The sequence below is a fragment of the Peromyscus leucopus genome, chromosome 15, assembly GCF_004664715.2.
Source record: "Peromyscus leucopus breed LL Stock chromosome 15, UCI_PerLeu_2.1, whole genome shotgun sequence".
In the NCBI taxonomy this organism is placed as follows: domain Eukaryota; kingdom Metazoa; phylum Chordata; class Mammalia; order Rodentia; family Cricetidae; genus Peromyscus; species Peromyscus leucopus.
In genome coordinates this window covers 39,371,112-39,395,761 of record NC_051076.1, presented here as the reverse complement: position 1 = coordinate 39,395,761, position 24,650 = coordinate 39,371,112, and positions in this window count along the sequence as shown.

Genomic DNA, 24,650 nt, shown 5'->3' with positions numbered 1-24,650 from the left:
CCACCCATGTTGTGTGTCCTAATAGTATCATGAACTTGGGTCACCTTCAGACACTCGAGAGTGCCTCAGCTCCCATTCTGTACCCTGTGTGTAAGCCTCGTAGGCTTCACTCTGTACCCTGCTTTCCTGTCTCGTCAATGCTTGGAGTGTTTGAGCATCAACAGAGCCCCGTTGGTTAGAATGAGTGAGCTGGACAAAGTTAGCTCAGAGGAACTAGTAGAGGAAGCTGGATGCTGGGTCATCCAGAGCATCCCAGGACTCATGGGTGAGTGGATTCTTCCTAAAAGTCATGGAAATTCTCCAGAGAATTTCCTCGGATAGAGGTATGACTAACCATGCATGGTCAATCTGTTCACCATTTTCACTCCGACAAATTTTAGCCTGGTATCTCCTTCGTCCGGTTTTTCAAAGGTCTTTTTGTTGTTGTCTTTTCATTGTGTCCGTCTGAGGCTGCCCTGAGATTCCTGATCCTATGGACTCCATCTTCTGAGGGCTGGGATCACAAGTATGCACGTCATTGCATGGTGTTGTGAAAAGGTCTTAATGTTTGTGGATTTTACCAGGGGTGTTTGGGGAAGAGAAAGATGGAGGAAGTCTTCAGGCTGGGATGTGGTCTATTCTCCGTCAATGCACAAATATGCCTTTGGTTAAAGGCCAACTTTATTTAGTAAACTTCATTGCTGACAGAGAGATTCTACTCTCGTTGCTGCCTTAAGGCTAATTGTAATATACAGTTGGGCTTATGCAAAATGAGCACGCATTTCCTCTTTCCACCCCTGCTCTGGGTTATATTACAAAGCATTCCTGAGATGACTAACAAGGAAGACTGCTAGGCCCAAATTATTAATTTTTCCCCGTCGTGGACTGACTTTCTCTTGTGGAAGAAAAGATAATTGATGGTATTTCCTGATTACATGCTTGCAACTCCAGGACCAAAAAAAAAAAAAAAAAAAAAGCACTGCTCTGGTTTTAATAACAGTTCCAAAAGGAAAGCTCTGGTGGGCCTCACTGGGATCACATGCTTATGTTGGCTCCATTACTGAAACTATAGGAATGGATGAGTCACCCTGACAGGCCAGGTTCTGATGGGTGCCCAGCCCAGCCCTGGGGTGAAGGTGCTGTGCCCACCTTCTTTGCCATCCTTTTCTTCTTACTCTTCTTATTTTTAATTACTTCTTTTATTTTCTTGAGATTATAATTACATCATCTTTCCCTACCCTTTTCCTCCTTCCAAACCCTCCCGTATATCTCTCCTGTCTCTCTTTCATGTTCATGACCTCTTTTTCATTAATTATCGTTACCTACACACACACACACACACACACATGCACCATATAGATACACACACACACACACACATATATATATATATATACATATACATATATATAACATAGTGTGTGTGTGTGTATGTGTACTCAGAGAGAGAGAGAGAGAGTATTCCTAAATACATAGCACAATCTGCTCAGCCTGGATAATGTTGCTCATCTGCATGATTTCAATCCTTGTTCCACTCTTCTCTTTGGGGGTTACTTGGTTTTTGGAGATAAGGTCTGGCCCTACAGCCCAGGCTGGCCTGCAACTTGTGGTCCTCTTGTTTTGGCTCCTGATTACTGGGGTTACAGACAAGTACCACCATAAATGATGCTTATTCTACTCTAGTTCAGAGGTTTTACTCCAGAAGCAGAGTGGGGTAGTAGAGACCACAGATGCTTGGGGATCACAGATCTAGGTTTGTAAAAGCTTGCCTCATTTGTTTTAAAGCTCACTAAGCTTTCTTCTTAGCTTCTTGAATAGGATAACTAGCGAAGCCAAAGGAAAAATACAAGTAATCCATGTGACACAGGGAAGCTAGGATGATATTTAAGGGAGTTGATGGATAACACCCTTTTTTTTCTTTCTTCAACTTTGTTTACATAGAGAGAACCAAGAAAACGGAAATACCTTTTAAACCAGTCAGATCATGTTCGCTCAAAATGCTGCGGAGGTTTTTAATGCCACACCAAAAAAAAGCAAAGTCATTATGGGTCTGCTCTGCTCTGAAGTCACCATCCCCACATGCTCTGATCATCCTTCCCCATCCATGCTTTGTCCCATTTTCCTCTGGCTCGCATCTTCAGCCACAGGGGCTTCACTGCTTCTCAGACTTTGATTCTTGGTATTTGTTTTTCCCACTTCTTCTTTCCCATGAACACATGGCTTGCTCCCCACTCAAGGGAGGAACTAGCCTAGTCTCTGTCCTGATTGAGCTGGGAGACAAGAGAGACGCTGAGCATCGCATGAATAAACAAGCGTGACATAATTACAAAGTGCGATTAGCACCATGGTAGAAAGTGTCTGTGATCTGAGGGAAAACAAAGAAAGAAGGAGTAAATTCTGAATAGGAGGTGAGGGCCCTACACGGAAGTATCACGTAGGATGGGCACAGTATGCAAGCAGCACAGTCTGAAGGGCAGGTCCTGCCAAGACCCTTCATCCAGCCGACTAGAGATGGAGCAATAATGAAGTCACCTGAGACCCAGGCAGGCTGGTGGTCAGTGCAAGGTTAGTCATGGCACATCACTGACAGATGGGAATTCAGCGATGGAAATTCAGCAGAGGCAAAAACTAGCTCAAATGAAAGCACTCCGGTAGGGTCAGAGCAGGACCAGGATCAAGGCAGACTCAGAGGTCTACTGAGAGCCACGCACTGGACACCTGATAAGCCCTGCTCTCTGGGGAGAGCTGTTCTCACGTCCTCTCCCCTGCATCAGGATGCAAATGGGCAAAGCCTGCAGGCAAACCACCTTGAATGACCTACACAGGTCTGATCTCAGAAGCTAACTAAGCAGGTGAGCATTCGGATGGGAGACGGAAAAGAAGGAAAAATGATATTATTTTAGGGATAATCCTGATTAGTCTCAAATTCATTTTTAGAATATTTTATGTTATGTAGTCGGGGATTCATGGAAGACTGCAAGATAGTCTATAGATCCCCGGGAACCCTCTGTGTGCTTCCTTGTCCCAGTGGCCTTCTATGTAAATATATACATTGTCAAAACCTAGAGAGTGGCATTGGTCCAGTGTTGCTAATCCAGCTACAGACCTCTTTACATTTTCTCCAGTTACTTTGAAAAACATACCACACTGAAACTTTTCATTTAAAAAGCTTGAGGAGAGAAGCATATTATATAGTATCTCTGTACTTTCCTCTCATTTTTTTTCTGAAAGCTGAAATTGCTCAAAAAGAAATCTATTAAAACAAAGCAACAATAATTAAACAAATCTATGAAAACAAAACCATCATTTTATAAAGGTAAGTACTTAACAAGCCTGACTCAAGGCATCAGGGGACACCTGAGACGGGTATAGCCCAGTGCCATAATGACCAGGGTGCATACTAGCTTGTCTGTGATGGTATCATGTTGATTACTATACTTTAACACTGTTTAAGGTGGTGTGGTGGTGGCATATTTCAGAGTAGCACATTCTGGTCTCCTACAATGTGTTACTGTTTCTCCTATTAAGTATATTTTGGTTTTTTTTTTTCTATATCCCATGAAATTGATAATGAAGATCGACCATCTCACTTCCACTTGAGAAAAAGCAGTTATGGGGTGTGAGAACCAGGTTCCAACAGCATGAGGGCCTAAGATATTGAAGAAAGATGCAGACAGGTCCAAGATTGCACAAATTGTAATTTATGAGGGACTTATGAAAGAAATGTGTCTCGGGCACAGCAAGATAGGAGCATCCCTGCATGCCAAAGCACAAAACAGGGGTTTATATGCTAAGCTAGACAAAAATGGGCTGTTTCCAGCTAAAATGTAACTGTTCTTTCTCCCTCCTCTTTCTCCTTTTATACTCTATCTGCCCTTTCTAAAAAATTTTAACCTGTCTAGCATCAGAGAAAACAATGTCCCAAACATTAATAGCCCATGTAACATGTCCGAATGACCAGGTTTTTGTTCATTGGTTTCTTTTTTGGCGGTGGTGGGAGGATGCAAGGGATTGAATCCAGGTTTTCATACACTCGTGGTGCACACACTCCCACACAGCTGCACGCCCAGCTGCTCAGGTGACTTAATCAGCGGGTACATCCTAGAGGGTTTAGATGTATGTCTGAGTCACATGGTGGACAGAAGGGTGGTGAAAACCATCACAGCTATAGTCAGGTCAAGATGGATCCCTGCAACTTAATTCTAAACATAAGTTAAGTTTCTCGGGTGTCTTCGAGGAGAACGAGCCAGAGATGCTGGGCATAAGGCAAGAAGGATGGGCCATTCAAGATGTTTCTTACATAACAGAAAGGAAGAAGGCTGAAGGGGAAATGGTGTGTAAAGAAGCAGAACCTCACCTTTCCTGAGGTTCTGAAACAGGAAAGATGATGTCATGGCTATCACATAACCTTCCTTTTTCCCACAAGTTACCAGGGCTAGTCAGTCACTGCTATGTCACGACCACGCCCCTCTGAGGATGCTCTCTGTGCTTGGAAATGACCATTTTATGACTGATTTTTACAAACCTAAATATGGAAATAAGACGAAATGACAGTGTCTATGCTAGAAGAAATTCAGAAGAGCATGCTCTATTGCTCTTTCATTGTTTGGTGTGGTTTGTTTGTTTCAAGACAAGACTTCATGTATCCCAGGATGCCTCCAACCTCACTATGTAATGGAGAATGACCTTGACCTCCCAAATCCTCCTTCCTCTACCTCCTAAATGCTGGGACTGCAGGTATGAGCCACCATCCCAGGCTAGAGTCTTACTCTGTAGCTAATGCTAGCCTAGTGCTTGATGTGTAGACTAGGATGGTGTTGAACTCATGATAATTCTCTTGCTTCACTCTCTTAAATGCTTGGGTTACAGGCATGAACCACCATGTCAAGCTTTGATTACTTCTTCAAGGCCTCACTCCCCAACACCTTCCCATTGGGATATTTCAGCATGTTTTGATGGGGACAGACTTCTTTCGAACTATAGCACCCACTCTATCTCAGTTGCCCAGGCCTGTCACTGTTGTCTTTGATAGTCATCACATTGTTAAATTAAACATCACACTCTGTGGCCACATCTTCTTATTTTTCCGACTGCTTGTTCACGGCCTCTACTGGGCCACTCTTCAGTCTCCCTGCGTTTCCCAGTTATTTAACTCTCTCTCTCTCTTTCTCTCTCTCTCCCTCTCCCTTAGTATTCTTGCATTCTTCAGTCTTTTGGGTTTTTTCCAAAATAAATAAGAATAAATAAGTTCTTTCCCTAAACAATTTTCATTCCAAACCCTTAAGTCTACTAACTCCCAATTTCATCTTATTTATTGAAAAAAACCTAAAAGAAACTATCATATACTCAACTCTTAAGACTTTCTTCATATTTTCCTACAATTTCTTGATCTACATCACTTGAAGCTTTATTTATTTATGTGTATAGCTGTGTCTTTGTGTCTATATGCTATGTATGGAGTTGAGTAAGGCCAAAAGAGGATATCAACCCCCCCCACCACCACCAGAGCTCAAGTTACAGACAGTCATGAATCTCCTGATGTGGGTGCTGGGAACCAAATTCAGGTCCTCTAGAAAAGTCAGCAAGTGCCCTTAGACACTGCAGCCCCTTATACGTCAGGATCTGCATGGAGCAGACTCACAGAAGAGAGAGCTGGCACTCCTACAATCCAGTTAGTAAATCCAAAGGTGCTTTCTGTGTTTCCTGCAATCCCACTGGCTTTCACCAAGGAACGTACTCTTTCCCTTCCAAAGGCCTTCTTCAAAGCCTTTGTCTTCCCAAGCTTATGCCCTTGCCTGCTTTCTTTCTCTTATTCTCCAAATATGTCTTCTCCCCAACATAGTAGAGAAAGAAGAGGCCCACAGAGGAAAATGGTAGCAAGTTCTTCCTGCTGTCCTAGAACATCTCCCTGATGGCAGGTGCAATATAGTCTCCATTCCCCTGCCAGCAAATCCCCAGCACCATACGCTGGAATGACCAGTCTGTTTCTCTGTTTCTTTCTTTTCTGCTGATGGTGGAAAGGTGTCAGCAATTGAATCTAGGGCTTCCTGCATGCTTGTGCGCACTCTACCACTGAGCGGCACACCCAGCTTCTCCTGTGTCTCGACTCAACTGGATCCCCACACTTTTGACTCAGTAGTATTGGTTGTTTCTTCTTTTCGTGGTATCTACTGCTTCTTCCCTAGGTCGTTCTCATCGTCATTTAAATGCGTGTGTCCAGCTTGTAACCAAGTCCCTTTAACCTTACCTCTCACATTTACCATCCTCCGTCCTCTAGTTCACCATGACCTATGATTTGAATGTGCTCCCCCAAGACCATGTGTAGGGAAGTTCTAAATACAAGGGTTGGGAAGTGGGAGCCAGGGGAGGTGATTAGGTATTGAGTCCTTTCGCAACCCTTTCCTCCGAACTGAAACATTCCCTCTTGGAGGGAAAGGGGATGCTCATGAAACTCGCATTAATGAATCTTAGGAAGCTCCAGAAAGTTAGAATATTCGTGAAGCTTCTTGCCAAGGTTATGAAAATCAGCAATCAGTTACTGGGGAGATGACATGCTCCACTTTGCTGAGCATACTAGGTAACTCCCCAAAACTCATTATTTCACGAAGCTAGACTTGGGAAGAATCATTTCTTGGTTTGCTATCAGTGCCCAATCTGGAGGGAATAGACATTTGTTCACGTCTTCCCATTAAGAATCACATACCACAAGGGAATTACCCTCCTGAGTGGGTTGGTGCCTGTTATTAAAGGGCTTGGGATGTGAGTTCAGTTTCGTCTTCTCTTACAGGCTCCATCTGGGAAGGATGTAGGGAAACATGATAGCCCCAAGATCCTAGATTTCAGAGTCTCCAGAACCATGTCTGCATTCACCTGTGTTCATTATCAAATATCCACTCCCAGGTGTTCTATTGTAGCAATGAAAATAGGCAAGAACAGCATGAAAGATCACAGAGCTGTTAACTATAATGAGTATAGTTTGTATCCCTTCCCTTCATAGCCATCCACTAGCGTAACCCTCCCTACTTATGTCTTTAGTAAAAGACTACCTTTAGCTACAAAGGTTGGCCTATAGCCCTCATTTGGCCTATTGTAGTCATCTCTGAACTTGATAATTAGTAGTTACTCCTACAGCCTACACAACTAAGAGTCAAATTCTGCTCCTACCTACACTGGCCATTTCAATGAAAAAACAGATTGGTTCAGGAAACTTCGTGGGGATACTGGAAGGCTGAAAGAGCAGGAAGAAAATTCATTTTCCTTTGATGCCAAGAAGCAAAAGCAAAAGACTGACAGAGACTTAAGAACTCAGTGGATGCAGTCCTTAGACCCGTCACTCTAAGCTGTAGAAGGATCAGGATCAAGGCATGAATTACAAATGAGGTTTGGATATGCAGCCGCCTTGTCAAATCATGCAACAGAGTAACTATTATTCCAATCACACTGCAGGGATAAAGGCTGGAAATTGCTGGGTCCTCTTAACTAACACAGTACAAAAGGATGCGGAGGGATATAAAACAAAACAAAACAAAAACTGGGAGCTGAAGCCACATGTCTCTTCGTTCCTGAACTAAAGTGATGAGTGAAATGGAAACTAAGCAAACAAGAGGCAAATTCTTTTGTCTTTGCTTGTCCTTCTAATCCTTCTCTGGTGCATCTCGTTGACAGAACTTAGTAAGAAATTAGACGGCAAAGGAGTATAAAAAAGGTAGTTAGATGAGTCTCAGACTCCTAGGTGGAGAAGAGTTAAAGAAAAAAAAAAGTTGAGACACAACTGTATGAATGAGTAAAAATTTGGTTTAGGACCTAAGCTGGTTTTAGCTTGGAAACGTAAGTCAGTAGGAACATCTTTTTTCCTACCAACTGATAAGGGCATGAGGATTGCTCTTGGGTGATGGCAACCATATCCCAGACACACAGAAAAGCCCCAGACAGCTAAAATACATTAAAAAGGAATCATAAGAGTCCTAACCATCACTGCCCAACTCCCAAGTCTCTGAAGTTCCTGGAGAAAATGAATGGATTCTCTAATCATATCCACTGAGAAGCAGATTGTCCTAAGACTAAATTTTAGACTTGACATATTCTTTTTTAGATTAAGGTCCCATATATCCCAAACTGGCCCTGAACTCTCTGTGTAGCCAGGGAAGATAACTGGTGCTCCTGCCTCCACTTTCTGAATGCTAGATTTACAGCTGTACCCTACCATGCTTGGTCTATGCAATGCAGTGGATCAAACCCAGGGCCTCAGACATGATAGGCTAGGACTCCACCAACTGAGGTACACAGCAGAGTGTGTGCTTTTAACAGCAGTTGTAGCAGGAATCTTAAAAGTTCTTATTAATAAAATCAAACCCAAGGCTAGTTATTGGGGTCCATGCTGGTAGATCAGAGACAGAACAAGCCACAGCTAACCTCACCTAGTCAACTTCTCAGCTGGTCTTGTTTCCTCAGACTGGAAGCTTCTGTGTCCTCATCCCAATGGCTCTCAGCTGAACTGCTGCTGGAAAGCCTGAAGCTTAACCAGCCACATGCTTAACCAGCTACATGCTTAACCAGCCAAATGCTTCTAGTTTCTGGTCCTCACGCCTTATATATCTTTCTGCTTTCTACCACCACTCTCTGGGATTAAAGGCTGGCTTTCTGGGATTAAAGGCGTGTGTCACTATGCTTGGCTTTTTCCAATGTGGCCTTGAACTCACAGAGATCCAGAGGGATTTCTATCTCTGGAATGCTAGGATTAAAGGTGTGTGCTATCACTGCCTAACTAGTGGCTTTTCTGTTCTCTGACCCCAGATAAGTTTATTAAGGTACACGATATTTTGGGGAATACAATATCACCACATTTCCTCTCTTTTTGTCTAAAATTAAAGAAAGCTTATAACTAATACAAATAAAACTATCCAATAAGTATATACAAAATATACAGCCAAAACTTACATTAATGATGTCTAGTCCATTAACATTTGACAGATTCAGATGAAAACTCCATTATATATATTAACAATGTCCAGTCCAGTAACATCTGATAAACTCAGACCAAAAAATTTTCATTACTTATCTTATTTAAAACAATAAGTAATTTCCATAATCTCCCTTTTTATCTTATCATATCCATATTCTCTTTTTTCTTTTCATAATACATTCAGTAGTCTACTTTTTGTCATTTTTATATCTTCCCCTTTTTCTTCAGTGTAGATTCAATGATCTACCTATTTATCCTATTATTTCTTTACCTTTTTTCTCAGAGTAGATTCAATGATCTATCTCATATCTTATTCTCTTTTTCTTTTTGCTTTCTAGGGGTGAAGATATCTTTAGGGAATCTTGAAAAGAAAATTTTTGGGTTAATTGTCAAATCCTGTATCATTTGTCCAGTCTCTGCATAAAAGGAAAGTTCAGGGCTTGTTTCAAGTCCTTGTTCAAGTAGTCTGTCAGGCTGGATCAGCTCAGGTAGCCATCTCAAAATTGTCCTAAGCAGTTTGTAGTCCAAAGCAGATCTTTCAGCTTAATGGCTTTACCATAGTCCTTTTGAAGATTTCAAAGTTGCTGTTAGGTGTGGTCATGGCTCCATGTGGACTTTTTTTTTTTTTTTTTTTTTTTTTTTTTTGTGCCTCCTCTGTGGTTTGGAGCAATCACAGTCTGATAAATGTCTGTCTCTCAGAACCATGAACATTCTTCCCTAGAACAGAAAATCTTCACAGCAATTTCTCCCCACCATTTGTCTTGCCAAACTTTTCCAAACTGACCTTTGCTGATGCTTTCTTGTAACATGATGGTCCTGGCAATTCTTCTCTGAACCAGCAACAGTAAACCCTTCGTCCCAGGTAGCAGCATCACCGCAGTCACCACCACGATGAGAAGGAGCTGGCAACGTGGAACAGCAGCCACTGCTTCCATGGTCCTACCACTGTTTGTGGTTCAGTCCAGGCCAAAGCTTCTCCCAAGCCTCCTAGGCCGACCTCAAACTCGGGATCTTCCTGCCTCTGCCTCCTTCAGCAAATCCTACCGGCATGTGCCACCACAAACGGCTGAGTGTAGCTTGGGCTTGAGCTGGGGCTCACAAGGCCACAGGCAAACAGCTTTTTCATGAATTCATAACACGAACGTTGGGCGCCAGATGTTGCATGAATCTTAACATTTCTTATGGTTTGAGTATGTCAGTAAGTACGTTTGTTTAATGTAAGTTATTCAGGCATCTTTGAAGACTGGAGAAGGAAAAGGCAGATTTGTTCTTGCCAGGAGAAAACAAAGATCAAACTGATACCCAGAAGTCCAAGGCACAGAGGGCTTCAAAAGTGGGCAGGACCTGGGTGGTAGTGGTGCACACCTTTAATCCCATCACTTGGGAGGCAGAGGCAGGTTGATCTCTGAGGTCATGGCCAGCCTAGTCTACAGAGTGAGTTCCAGGAAATTAGGGGTACACAGAAAAACCTTGTTTCAAAAACAAAACAAACGGACAAAAAAGGGGGGCAGTGATACTCAACATCATATGAATTACCTGTGTAAATGACTGTTAACAATGATTTATTGTCAGCAGTCATATGTTAAACTTTCATAATTGGTAAGTTATTTACAAATACCCCAATGACAAAATGTTCTACCAATAAATTTCTTTTAGATTCCTGGTTCAAATTCATTGGAAGCTTTGATGAACAGTTTTAGAATCTATATTCTTTCTTTATCTATAGCCCATGGGCGTCTAGAACTCACCATGTAATCCAGGGTATCCTCAGATTCATAGCAATCCTCCTGCCTCAGCCTGTAGTGTTGGAATTACAACATGAGCCACCATGCACTACTGATTTATGTTCTTCTCTTTTAGGAAAAATCAGCTTAAAGACTAGGGCCCTTAACGGGAACAGAACCATACTTTTATCCATAGAACACACAGAGGGCAAGACCCTTCAGATCCTCTTCTGAAGGGACCTGTAGCCAGCTATGAAGAACTTCTGATATAAACTCATGCGCTATGGAACTTTGGCCAACGTAAAAGAAAGTTACAAATGAAACTCCAAAGCAGATATATTGGACATAGTCTTTGAAAATTCAGACAAATTCTTACTGGATAATTTTTTAAATCCCATGCCCTATGTTTGGTAGAGTTATAATAACATTATACCATTAACCATTGCCTCTTTATAATTCTGTATGAATCACAAGACTATGGTGTTGGTAAGTGTTTGTGGTTTGCATACAGCACCTTCTTGCTAGGTCCTTAAATGACCTTTCCTCTAGGTCCTTACCTGACCTCCTTCTACTAAGTTCACAGCACATCTGTACCCTAATCTCTTCCTATGAGAAGGCCACTCATATTGGATTAGGACCCACCCTGGTGACCTTATTTTATATCAATTACCTCTTAAAGATATTGTCTCCTGGAGTGGCAGATTCTGAAGTGGTAGAGCTGAGGACTCTCGCATAAGAAGTTGGGAAAGACATGACTCTCCCAAGGCCTATGAAACTCAGTTCCATGAAGTATGTTAATTTATTCAGTCATTCCCAGACGATTTATAAAAGCAGGAAATGTTTCACAGGAATGAAGGACAGTTTTCTAATTCACCAAACAACTCACCTTTTAAGAAACTGGGAAAATATCACATTATTTCAAGCTAAACTGGCTTGGATACTTTGCCCTGGAGGAGGTAGCATTTACCTAATAGATATCAACGTTTATAGCTGGGTTCCCTTCTTTCCCAGCCAAGTTATCTGCTGACACGAGTCTTCTGGGCTTGCACCAGCTCCTCTGCATCTCATGGCAGCAGTCAGATAGGGTAGCCGTTGTGCCCATTCCAGGCCAGATCCATTCAGGAACAGCCCTCGGGGTGTAGATGATGTTTACTGTTGTACAGCCCTGCATGGCAACAAGATTTGGTGTCTCCCCTCTTTGAAACACTTCTTCCCAGGATAAGGTACTCTCAGCACCCTTCACTTGCGTCTCTTAGTAACCGATGGTACCCATGTGCTTGTTTCAAAAATACTGCCTGTTACTACTTGCAGAACTTGGAAGCAGATGTGTAAATTCATTATGAAAAACTCTAATGAAAAGTGTCTCCCTTTCCTTCAGGCACCAAGGTATAGTGCTCTGCCCTTCCCAGCCATTCACAGAGTTTGTACAGGCAAGGCAAACAGCAGAATATCCACACTCACATATCATCACTAGAGACCAAGAAGTGGCTGGTATTATGCAACCTCAGGGAATATTATGTTAGGAAAAGGGGAGGCAAATCCTATGGGGCTGACGCTAAGAATTCCTTTGGGAGAACTGGGTGATGCTGGAACCTGCCACTGAGGATGAGACTCTGCCTAGAAACCGTGAAAGCCAAACAAGCATGCAAACAAAATCCTCACTGGCAGATGCTTATATCAACTGTCATCAAAACTGAGTGACTATGCAAATAGTAACTGAAATCTCTACTTATTCATGAACAATGTGGTAAATGTGATATTTTCAAAGTTAGAACTAGGAAAGAAGCCTGATTAAAAAAGGGGGGGCGCTCTGCAGATTAAGTGCTTGCAACACAATGGGTTCAATTCCCAAAACCCAGCTCTAGACGGAGGGAGAGAACCAACTCCTCAACACTGTCCTCTGATCTCCACGTGCGTGCGTGCCAAAGCAATTTATCTAAAGCATATATCACATGCACAAAGTCATCAGGAAAAATAAATAAGTTAAAAGACCTAGAAGATATCATTCCTCCTACCAAACAACCAAGGGACATCTCTGTTGTTGTTTTTCTGGCGACACAGACTACCCAGCACACTTTTCTACTCATGAGGCTATGGCTCCTGACTGTGCGGCTGAGCATTTTCCAGCAGCCAACATTCTATCCTGTGATGAGCTGCAGCTCAGAGTTGGTCAGCCAGAGAGGTGCCCTCTTTGAACGCATGCCCGTTGAAATAATTGCATTGCTTTGTTTATACTCTGGTAGTAAGGGTAAGAACCCCAAAGTAGAATGTCTTATTCCCTGCATTCTAGGAAGCTCTCAGATAAACATCGAGTTCAACTATATAAATAGATAATTTTCATTTTCTCTTCTCCCTTTGTTCTTCCTGTTTTGAAATCTTCGTCTTGAACATCCTCTGTGCAGAGGAATCACACGCTTTGCATGGGGGCCTGTTAAAAAGTTGGTGTTATTGGCGTTAGAAGACTTGAAATATGAAACATGCAAACCACGCAAACATTGCCATGGTTCATTAGATAATAAAAGGGATGGCCATCTAACAGTAGTAGACATCCATGAAAATGGTGAACAGACATAGCTAACTATATATTTTCCAGTATCCTCTACAATTTTTCTCCACTTGAACATTTGCTGTGTTATGCAATAATGTATTAAATTAGTAAGGGATGGAAGCATGTGAGTGTCTAAGATGAGGAACTAAAAACCCATAGTTCAAACACCCTCTTATTTCTATTCTAGCTTATTCCATTTTCAAAGATTCACCAGTTTGCTGTAAATAGCATTTTAATATATTTTTTAAGACAGAGTCTCCATTTTCTATCTTCTTCAATTTCTTTCTTCAAAAAGACTTAAAGTTCTTGTCATATAGGTCTTTCACTTGTTTGGTTAGAGTACCCAAAGTTATTTTATATTATTTATGGCTATTGTAAAGGGTGTTGTTTCTCTGATTTCTTTCTCAGCTCACTTACCATTTCTATATAAGAGGGTTACTGATTTTTTTTTTACTTAATCTTTTATCCAGCCACATTACTGAAGGAGTTTATCAGCTGTAGGAGTTCCCTGGTAGAGTTTTTGGCGTCATTTATGTATACTATCCTAGCATCTGCAACTAGTGAAGGACAAACACGGTATGTGCTCCCTCACAAGTGGATACTAGATGTAAAGCAAAGCATAACCAGGCCACAACCCACAGCTAAAGAGAAGCCAGCTAACAAAGAGAACCCTAAGAAGGGCACATGGATCATTCTGGGAAGGGGAAATAGATGAGATCTCCTGGGTAAAATGGGGTAGGGGAGGAGGCAGGTAGAGGGGAGAGGAAGGGAGATGAGAACATGACATTAATCCCAGCACAATCCAGAGGTAGAGACAGGATCCTGGACCCCCATTCAGTTTGAGGATTCATAGAAACAAGAGCCCCATTCAGTCTGAGGATTTGTAGAGACAGGATTACCCGTTCAGACTGAGATTTCATAGAAGTCTCTCGTGGCTGGCTGCTTTGTTTCTCTGATCTTTCAGCTTTCACCCTCGATATCTGTCTCCAGATTTTAATTGATAAAGACTAATTAGGATCATGCTTCAATTTATCCTCAAGAGATATAACCAGCTAGGCAGATTAATTGTTATACAATAACATAATTAACACAATGCAGATAAAGTATTATGGAAGTAGAGAAGGGGAGAGAGTCAGTCATCAGGGGAGAGGGGTGTGGGAAGGAATCACAGGGAAGCTGGAAAAGTTGCCTGTGAGCATGACTACGAACCAGGTGGACAAGCAGGGTACCTGACGTGAGGCAGGTGGAGGGAAACGCTGCACATATGTGTAGACACAGCAGATAATGGCATGGTTGGGGACTTGACAATTCTTTCTGCATAGAAATTACAAAAGAAAACCTTTCAAGTTAGATAATGGTAGTGGACAGGAGAATGAGATTTAAAAACAAAAATAAACAAACCCCCCAGTTGTCAGGTGGTGGAACAAGTAAGTCACAGTAGGGAGTTTGAAATTGACTCTTTGGATTCTGAAGGAGCATTAGTGGTAGTTAATTTGAAGAGTAAAATGTGTGTGTGTGTGTGTGTGTGTGTGTGTGTGTGTGTGTACATGTGTATATGTGCACATGCATGTGTGTTATGCGGATGGTATATGTGTACTTATGCTTATGCATAAAAGCCACATACACCATCACTTTCCACCTTATTCTTTTGAGACAGGATCTCTCACTAAGTAGACTGGTGGCCAGCAGGACTTGGTGACCCCTCTGTTTCTGTCCCAAACAATGCTGGGGTTACAGGCATTTGCATAACCATACCCAAGAGTATATCTTGAAATAGACATGAGGTAAGTAAAAGGACTATTGTGAAAATTAGTGTGCTGTCAAACCTTGACAATAAAAACAGACAGAAGGGAATGTTAGGAAATAAAGTCTCAGTATAGAGAGTACAGGTAAGATGTTAAGGCTGCCAGAGGGGGAGGAACATGAATCTCTTCCACGATAGTAATAGATGGACTACAGAGACCTAGGAATGATCAAATTTGTGGGTGAAGCCTACAAGTTCAACATCTTACATAGTAAGATGCTACTTGAACAAGGCGAACAAATTCCATTGTCCTTAGGTAAAAGGATGAAGACACTGTAACCAAGAAAGAGATAATGGGCAAAGGAAAGATATTTGAGCCACGGTCTCCAGTTGGCAGTCTAGGTACAGCATTGGAAAAGGAATCCCAGAGAAATGTAAACTGGAGAGAAGTGAATCACGGCCATTGCACAACAGCTGAGTCATTCTTGAGTCTGTCTGCTGATGATACTTGAGAAGGTGCCGTGTAGGGAGCTTGGTGCTCCCTGATAGAACGCCCACTCGGTGGAGAGCTGGTCTGCCATGTGCCGGGATGCTGTGGGTTCAGTTCTCAGCACCGGCTAGGTGAAGCACTCTGTGGAAGGCTGGTGACACAGGTAATAAACTCATCTCCAAAGTGCATCAGTAGCCAAGGGGGATTTACTGTAGGAGGCTTCTCGAGAGCAGCAACAGAGTTCTCACAGAGGAAGCCATGCTGCTGGGATGGATGTCAGAAGTTCCTTTGAGGCAGTGGAGAGGAAGAGCTTTCTTGGTCTTGTCATCATGGAATTCCTGTGTAGGCCCCATCTGAGGGGGGCTGATAATCCACTCATAATCTTGCTGAGAAGTAAATTTTACAGTTGATTTCTTGAGACGGATCATTTGTGTATGGTGCCATGGGTAATTACGGGTTAGGCCAGCTGATGTCTGTAGGAGACATCATGCCCTGGGTTACAAATGGTTAAGGCATGATTATTCAAGTAGGGAATTTCACTTTTATTTTGGGGGCTTTTGTCCCTCCAAGCACCATAAAACAAAACAAAAAATTTGTGCAAGGCTGAACTGAGTCCACAAAGGCAGCCAGTGGCCTCTTTAGTGGTCATCTGGATTTTTTTTTTCTTCCGAAGCTTTGCTATTCTTTCTGGTCCCTTTCCTTACAGTGTCTTACCTTATCTCCTCCATGCCATCCTGCACCTGGACTTTTATATCAGTCTTTTCTTTCTTTTACTGTGTAATTATTTTTTAAATTATGTGTATGAGTGTTTTGCTTACACGTATGTCTGTATACCACATGTGTGTCTGGTGCTCTCTGAGACCAGAAGGCGGCCTTGGATCCCACAGAACTGGAATTACAGACAGTTGGAAGCTGCCATGTGGGTGCTGGGAATTAAATCAGGGTCCTCTGGAAGAGCACCCGGTGCTGTTAAGCACGGAGCCATCTTTCCAACCCACTGGTCCTAATAAACACTTTTTTCAACTCTGACTATCTTAGTCCCTGTCACTTCCCTCCATCCACACACACTTCTCCAAAACGCCTGGGTTTCTGACCCTTCACAGAAAGGGCAGCGATGAGCTTGGGAACTGGAAAAATCGAAACTGGACACTCAGTTCCTGTAGAAAGCATCGTGTTGAACTCTTTGGGACAGAGAGGTTTGTAAGTTAAAGTGACAGACTATCAGTTGTTTCCTACGGTTGAACTTAATTGCGGCATGAGCCTACACAAGTCAGCTTTCTCTCTCAGAACCTCTCGTTCCCTTCCTTTCTTCCTTTCCCCTCCCCTGCCCCTCTCTTTCCTCTCTTGGTTATTGACATATAGTCCAAGCTGGCCTTGAACTTCAGGCAGGTCTCCTGCCTCAGCCCCTCCAAGGCTGCACTAACAGGGGTGAGCCGCCGTCCCTGCTGCACCTGTCATAACAGAGGAGGAGGGCGTGACTGTGCCAAGCATGCTTGTCACAGCGAGGAACAGCAGAAAAACGCAGCTTTTTCTTTTGCTTTGGGAAGAAGCCAGAGGTATGAAGAGAGAAGTCACTCCTCGGAAGGTTGAGACAGAAGTGTCGGGAGGAAGATTGTGAGGGGAGGGTCCTCAGCAGCTCTGAATCTCGCCCTGCAGCCTAGGCTGGCCCGAAACTCACTCTATTACCCAGACTGAACTGGAAATTAACAGTGCTAGGATTATAGGTGCATGCCACCATGCCCAGCTAAAAGAGAACAGAACTTGCCATCTTTACCCTCATGATTTTTATTTTAATGTGTGTGTGTGTGTGTGAGAGAGAGAGAGAGAGAGAGAGACAGAGAGAGAGAGAGAGAGAGACAGAGAGACAGAGAGACACAGAGAGACACAGAGAGAGATCCAGACACACACACACACACACACAGGGAGGAGGGAGAGAGAGAGAGGTAGAGAGAGAACTCATACCACAGCATGTATATGGATGCTTCCAGGAGCTGATTCTACCTTTCCACAGCGGGATAGAGGGGTCTAATTCAGGTTATCAGGACAAGCGCCTTTACCAATTTCACTGGGGAAAACCACCCCTGTGGATTTGAATCAGAATACCCCCATACACAGGTTCCGGTATTTGAATGCTTGGGCCCTAGTTGGTAGGACTGTTTGAGAAGGATTAGCAGGAGTGGCCTTTTTGGAGGATGTGTGTCACTGAATGTGGTCTTTGAGGTTTCAAAGACCATTCCATTCTGTTGGCTTTATCCTCTGACTCCTAGTTGCAGAAAATGGTGTAAACTCTCAGCTACTGCTCCAGTACCAATGTTTATCCGGCTGCTGCCACATTCCCTGTTATGATGGTTGTGAAATCACTCTCTGACACTGTAAACCTCCAATAAACTCTTTCTTTTATAAGTTTCCTTAGCCATAGTGTCTCATAACAGCAATAGAAAAATAATTAATACAAAGGTCTTTTAACAAAAAGCTCAGTGCCAGATATTGGGGTGAAAGCAGAACGGCCAGCCACTAGCTTACCTCTACAAAATCCTCAGCCTCAAGAGAGTGAGTTCCTGTTTCCTCACACCTTATATACCTTTCTGTGTCCTGCCACATAACTAACTTCCTGGGATTAAAGGCGTGTGTCACTACTGTCTGGTTCTGTTTCTCTCATGTAGTCCAATGTGGCCTTGAACTCACAGAGATCCAGATGCCTCCTGAATGATAGGATTAAAGGTGTGTGCCATCAGTGCCTGACCTCTATATCTAATTTAGTGGTTGGCTCTGTCCTCTGATCCCCAGGTAAGCTTTATTGGGGTATACAATATATCACCACACACCATATTTTTAATGTGCCTGCATTTTCTCTATGACCCATCGCATGAGGTCTGATGTGGAACATCACATTCATGGTTTCAGATTTTGAAATGTTTTAGATTTCAGAATTTTAGATTAAGGATACTTAATCTACAATTTAACACATTCACGAAGTTTGTATCTCACTCATTGTCCAGTGCTGGCTTGTCCTTTCATTCAGTAGCACAAAACGATGGAGGTATTACTTGGGCAAAAATAGTCATTGGCAAAGAGAAAACAAATGTGGTTTATCATGCTTAGACATTGCATTTCCTATCATTTCTACCCAAATGTGATTGACCAAAGAAGAGATGTGGTGTATCTAAATTTCAAAGAGATGTGAAAATTATGCTAAAGTACATAACAAATGAAGCCTATGATGATTAATAAATCTGTTATTGTCTTTACTTCAATACTTAAAGGCTAGTTTACTCTTTGTGGACTCACACAAGCACACTTCCCTGGATGGTTCCTTTAGATGGGAAGACCTTGGTTTTTGTCCGGAAATAAAGAGATCATGTCTAACTTCTAAACCTTTCCTACTTTGTAAAGATCCTCATCAAGTGTTATGATAACAGACTAGTTTTGTTGCCAATCTTCTAAACACGTCTCTTGAGCTGTGAATACTGTGGTGGTTTGAATAGGAATGGCCCCCATAAACTCATAAGTTTGCATGCTTGGTCACCAAAAAGTGACACTATTAGGAGATGTGGTCTTTTTGGACCAGGCGTGGCCTTGTTGGAGGAAATGTGTCGCTGAGGGTGGGCTCTGAGGTTTCAGCTCAAGCCAGGCCCAGTGAGTAGCTTTCTCTCTTCCTGCTGTCTGCCGATCCAAAACCATCTGCTGATGTAGAACTCTCAGCTCCTCTCCAGCACCGTGTCTGACTGTATGTCTTCATGCTTCCTGACACTCTGATAAGGGACTAAATCTCTGAACTGTAAGTCAGCCCCAGTTAAATGCTTCCTTTATCAGAGGTGCCAGGGTCATTGTGTCTCATCACAGAATCTCTAAGGCAAATACTTTGATGCATTCTTTTAAAGCAGGAAGGATAGTATATGTTTTATTTGTACATTAGCAGAATTTTTAGTCTCGTAGCCCAAGTGAGGACAGAGTTTGAATAATGATATCAACAAAAATCTATTCCTGAAAATGTTAATTTATTTTAGAGATTGTAATATAATTACATTATTTCTCCCTGTCATTTACTCCCTCCAAACCTTCCCATATACTCCTCTTACCCTCTTTCAAATTCATGACCTCTTTGTTGTTACACATACATGTGTATATTCATATATATTCCTAAACATAATCTGTTCAGTCTGTGTGATGTTACTTATGCACATGTTTTCAGGATTGATCATTTGGTATTAGACAACCAATCGATGTGTCCTTCCCCAGGGAGGACTGTTCCTCCCACTTTCAGTATCCTTAGTTGACTGCAGTTCTTTCTGTAGGTTGGAGGCCCCGTGGGCTTCCACTCGTCCACTTTAGCATGTCTGTTGTTACCGTCCTTGTTCAGCTCCTGTCTAGGCAGTCATATTGATGAGATGTTAAAGGTGTGGCGTCTGACATTACTAAGAGACACAATCTCAAAGTAAACTCCCCGACCCTCTGATAATGACAATCCTTATGTCCCATTTTTAGCAGTATTCACGAAGCCTCAGGCATGGGACGGTTTATTGCTCGCTTGTTTTACTTTGTCTTATGTATTTAGATGTATTCTTTGGGATTGTGCTCCACAACTCTGCACTTTGATTGGTTGTGGTTTTCGATAATGGTACCTGTCTGCTGCAAAGAGAAGTCTCTTGGATGAGGGAGTGAGGACATTTATCTGTCTCTAAGAAGAAATATTTAGGATATAATTAGGGATTGTGCTGCTTTAGTAACAGGGTGGTTGTAGGTTCCTTGTCAAGATCCATGACTTCACTAAGCCTCATGTAATTGGCTAGTTTCCAGTACCACGCATGATTTCTCTTTTGTTAAGTAGTTTTTAAGTCCATTTAGAGAGCTTTTGGTTACCACCAAGGTATATGGAACACTGCTGCTATGCAGGTCATTGTTGTTATTCATAGATGTCATAGCTGGGTAGGAGTACTGACTGCCCTTCTTCCTTTGGGAGTTTGCATGGCACCTTCTAGTACTATGAAAGCTAGTCCTCAGGGAAGAGGCATTTAGGACAGTTCAGCTCAGGGGCCTCTGGGTCCCGTGTATGAACTACATGGTGTCTTCAGCAAAAGGGGACTTGCTTTCTATCTCTGAGGAGGGAACCAAAGAGAATAGCCATAGCCTGAAATGTTTTCAAGTCTCTTGGGCAACCATGTCCTACTCAAAAGAGAGTTTCTCATGCCTGGTGCTGGAGTTTTTGTTAGATGGTCCTTGGATCACAGAAGGATCATTGTCAGCCCAGATTAGAAAATTTTAGTTAAACTACATATGTATATTTAGACAGAGACTTACATGTATACCTGTATTAGAGGTCTTTTCTTTTTTTGAGGTAGATAGCTAATAGTGGGATTACATATAACTTTCAGACATCCTGATCTCTCCTTCTTCTGTATTTTTCTTCCCCTCCTTAATAAGACTTCCTTGATTCAACACTGGGGTGGAGAAGCGATAGAGAGGGAACTAGCTGGATCCACTTTTTGAAACGAGGGAAAATGGTCCTTTAGCTTGAGAGAACTATCAGACGAAAAGCACAACACAGTAGTTTTGAGACAGATGTCCTCCTCACTGTCAGTTTCCACCAAGTAAATGATTTACCAATGGAAAAGCATCTTCATCATGTCGTCCTTTCACTACTATCCCAATGGCAAGTAGCCATGGGCAAGCACTCAGCTGTCACCATTCATAAAAGCCATCCCTGGTTTTCCAGGCCTTCCAAAAATCCATGAATCATTTTGCCCTTGCTTCCCTGACCCCTAACTATTGGCATGCCTTTCTGCCTCATTGAAGTGTGAGCTCATGCATTCAGCAAATAGTTATCTCATGTTTCTGGGTTTGTGTGTGTGTGTTTTGTTTTGTTTTGAGACAGAGTCTCATTATGTAGACTTGTCTATTCTGGAACTCGTAACGTAGATCACGTAGTACTCAGACTCATTGAGATCTGACTGCCTCTGCCTCCTGAGTGCTGGGGTTAAAGGCATGCCTGGGTATATTCTTGCTTTTAGTATAGAGTTAACACAGATGAGATCTCATAAATCATAACTAACAACTATAAAGAACAATATTGTTTTGATATTATGCTGTAATATTAATTAAGAGTCTTAAATTACTAAGCGCTTTTTAGTACTAGGGTTTATACTCATTTTAAACATATCTTTCATCTTTAGTCTTCATAGCAGTTGTAGGAAGTTGATATTAGCCTACAGGATGACTCCACTGCATCTCCAACAGTCTACTTACAGCACATATTTGCTACCAATTTAACTATTCCCCTTCCAACAAACTCCTGTATCAAATTCCTATAGAAAAGAATGAATCCTAGTACCTCATAGTATGACTTTGTTGAGAAACAGGGTCTTTGAAGAATCAGTTAGATAAGATAGTATGAAGTTATACTGAAGTGGGATGATCATTTCTTCTGATGAGTGCCCTAATAAAGACAGGAAATTTGGACACGGGTATACATGCACACGCACGCACGCACGCACGCACGCATGCGCACGCACACATACACACACACACACACACACACAAGGGGGTGAAGTGGGCAGAGACAGAGAGAGACAGAGACAGAGAATATCTCAGGTAAGAAGCTGAGTTATATTGCCATAAACCAAGACACTACCAGCAACTAGTGGAGGCCTGAAATATATGTCTCTATTATCTTCAGAGGACTCATTAGTAAGCTGCATTCAATTTCGTGCCTTGCCAGCCACACCTTATGACAACAATACAAAAGGTGTCCTCTCCTGCTCCTGTAGGCCAGGGCTTTCCAAGGCACTATTTTTCTGCAGTGCTATGTAGGAATGATGTTTACATCAATATTCCTGGGACACAAATGTTGAGTCCTGTAGCAGCATTTATGGTAACTTCTCACTTGTGGCTTTCTTGTGTCTGGAAGACAATCACAAGTTCATAGACCCATTCCTTGATGGCAGCCTTGTCAGGTTTTTTTCTTCCTGGAAACTGAATCCTAAATTCAAATGTGGATAGTTTTTGGACGGGGAGCCTTTGGGAGTAACTCTGGATAAGGTTATGAGGGTGGAGTTCCCATGATGGAAGTAGTTACTTTATAAAAAAAAAAAAAAAAAGAAAGGCCTGAGCTGACACATTTGCTTACCTTTGCCATGGGATGCCCTCTGCCATGTTTAAATAGGTGAAACATGGTAGCAACATAGCTTCAGCTCTAAAGATTATATTTCTTAGCGTTTTTTCTAACTACCTGTGAGCATCTAACTACTGTCAGTCTAAGGGATGTGAGGAAGTAATGTGATGTGAAACCTACTGTTTTTCTACTTCCTGCTAATCATATTTAGAACAAATACCTTGGAATACACCATGGAAGCCACATCAGTAGAACCTGGGTTTCTGGTGACTTCACAGTACAAACTGGCTCACTCACTATGAACTGCCGGCCTTTGAACCTATGTAAGAGACAAATCAACTCAACTTGTTTAAGTTGCTAACTAAGCTATATGGTCGCCGTATATGTAGTCTTCTATTACTGTTGCATGAATACTAAACGATCTTATGATAAAAACCCGGAGCCAGATATCAGAGTGAAAGCTGAAAGATCAGAACAAACCACAACCACACCTCTTACCTCACCAACTCCTCAGCCTGACAGAGCCTCTGCAAGAGAGTGAACTCCTGACTCCTCCTACCTTATATTCCTTTCTCTCCCCAGCCATATTACTTCCTGTTTCAACCTTCCTAGTGCTGGGATTAAGATGTGTGATCCCAAGTGCTGGATTAAAGGTGTGTGCCACCACTGCCTGGCTCTGTTTCTTTTTTTAAACTGCATTAATCTCATGTAGCCCAGTGTGGCCTTGAAATCACAGAAATCCAGACAGACCTCTACCTCTGCCTCCCAACTGCTATGATTAAAGTTGTGTGCCACCATTGCCTGACCTCTGTGGTTAACTGTTGCTGGCTCTGTTCTCTGATCTTCCGACAAGCTTTATTTCTTAGACTACAAATATCATCATATTACATTGTGCCATGCTCAAGTATATCTCTCTCTTGTCATGCTCCATTTCATCCAACTTAAGGGCCCTCTACTGCTGTCTTTGAAATATTTTTTAACATTGACTTTAACATGTGTATCCAGGCATAGTGGCACATTTCTGTAGTATACCACTAAGCAGCTGCACCAAGAAGACTATGTGCTTGGGGCCAACCAGTTCTGTGTAATAAGACCCTGTATCATCATCATACACAAACACACACACACACACACACACACACACACACACACAAAATGCATGCACAAACACATGGACACACACGAGGACACACACACATTCGCATTCTCACATCTTTCCCTTGGGTACCAGCTAGGCAGTAATAGGTCACCCAGGCATATGGCACCCCTCAAGAAGGGACTCTGGACACCAAAGTTCACAGTCAACTACAAACATGTAGGGTAGGCTACACAGATCGACACTACATACCACATAGGCTGGAACCACTGTTTTTGAGATTCATCAGCAAACCAGTTGTTCAGGACTCCCAAAATTGTTTGAAATAAATAATAAATTAAGTCCATTGTTTATAAAGTAATAACTGTATTCAGATGAGATTTCTGATTTGACAGTCTTCTGACTCCTTACATCAAATATTTGTTTTGGAATCATATACGAATACAGGGAATTACAGTAAAGAATTTTAAAATTCAAAGAGTAAGAATAACTACCCTGAAGAATTCCAGGCTTTTTTGACGATGGGCTTTAGAGGCAGAGCTGGGAAGGGCCTTGGGTGTGCTACAGCTGAACATAAGCGGTCCTGGATTCTGTCACTGCGGGCACTGAGAAGTGTAAACAGGCTGCCTGACGGATGGCAAGGTTGCCCTAAAATAGCAATAGCACACCAGCCTCACGGAGCATCCCCAAAAGGACTGGCAGTACCATGTCCTAACTGGGTAGGACTAAAATTAGAATCATATCATAACTAGAAAGAAGTAGCGTTTTCATCCGGGAGATAACACTCACACATAGCAGCTAGAAAGTCATTCCAGAACAATTGAATAAGCCGTGGAAGAAGACCGCTGTAATGTAAATGACCAGAAGTCACCACTAATCAGCTGCCTCTGAGTCAGGAAACTGGAATCACAGAAGGAGGCGTGGCTGGTATTCTCCTAATGAGCTCTAGAATGGGTGTTTCTGTTTGAATATCTCCATGTCACTAAGAAAATGGACTAA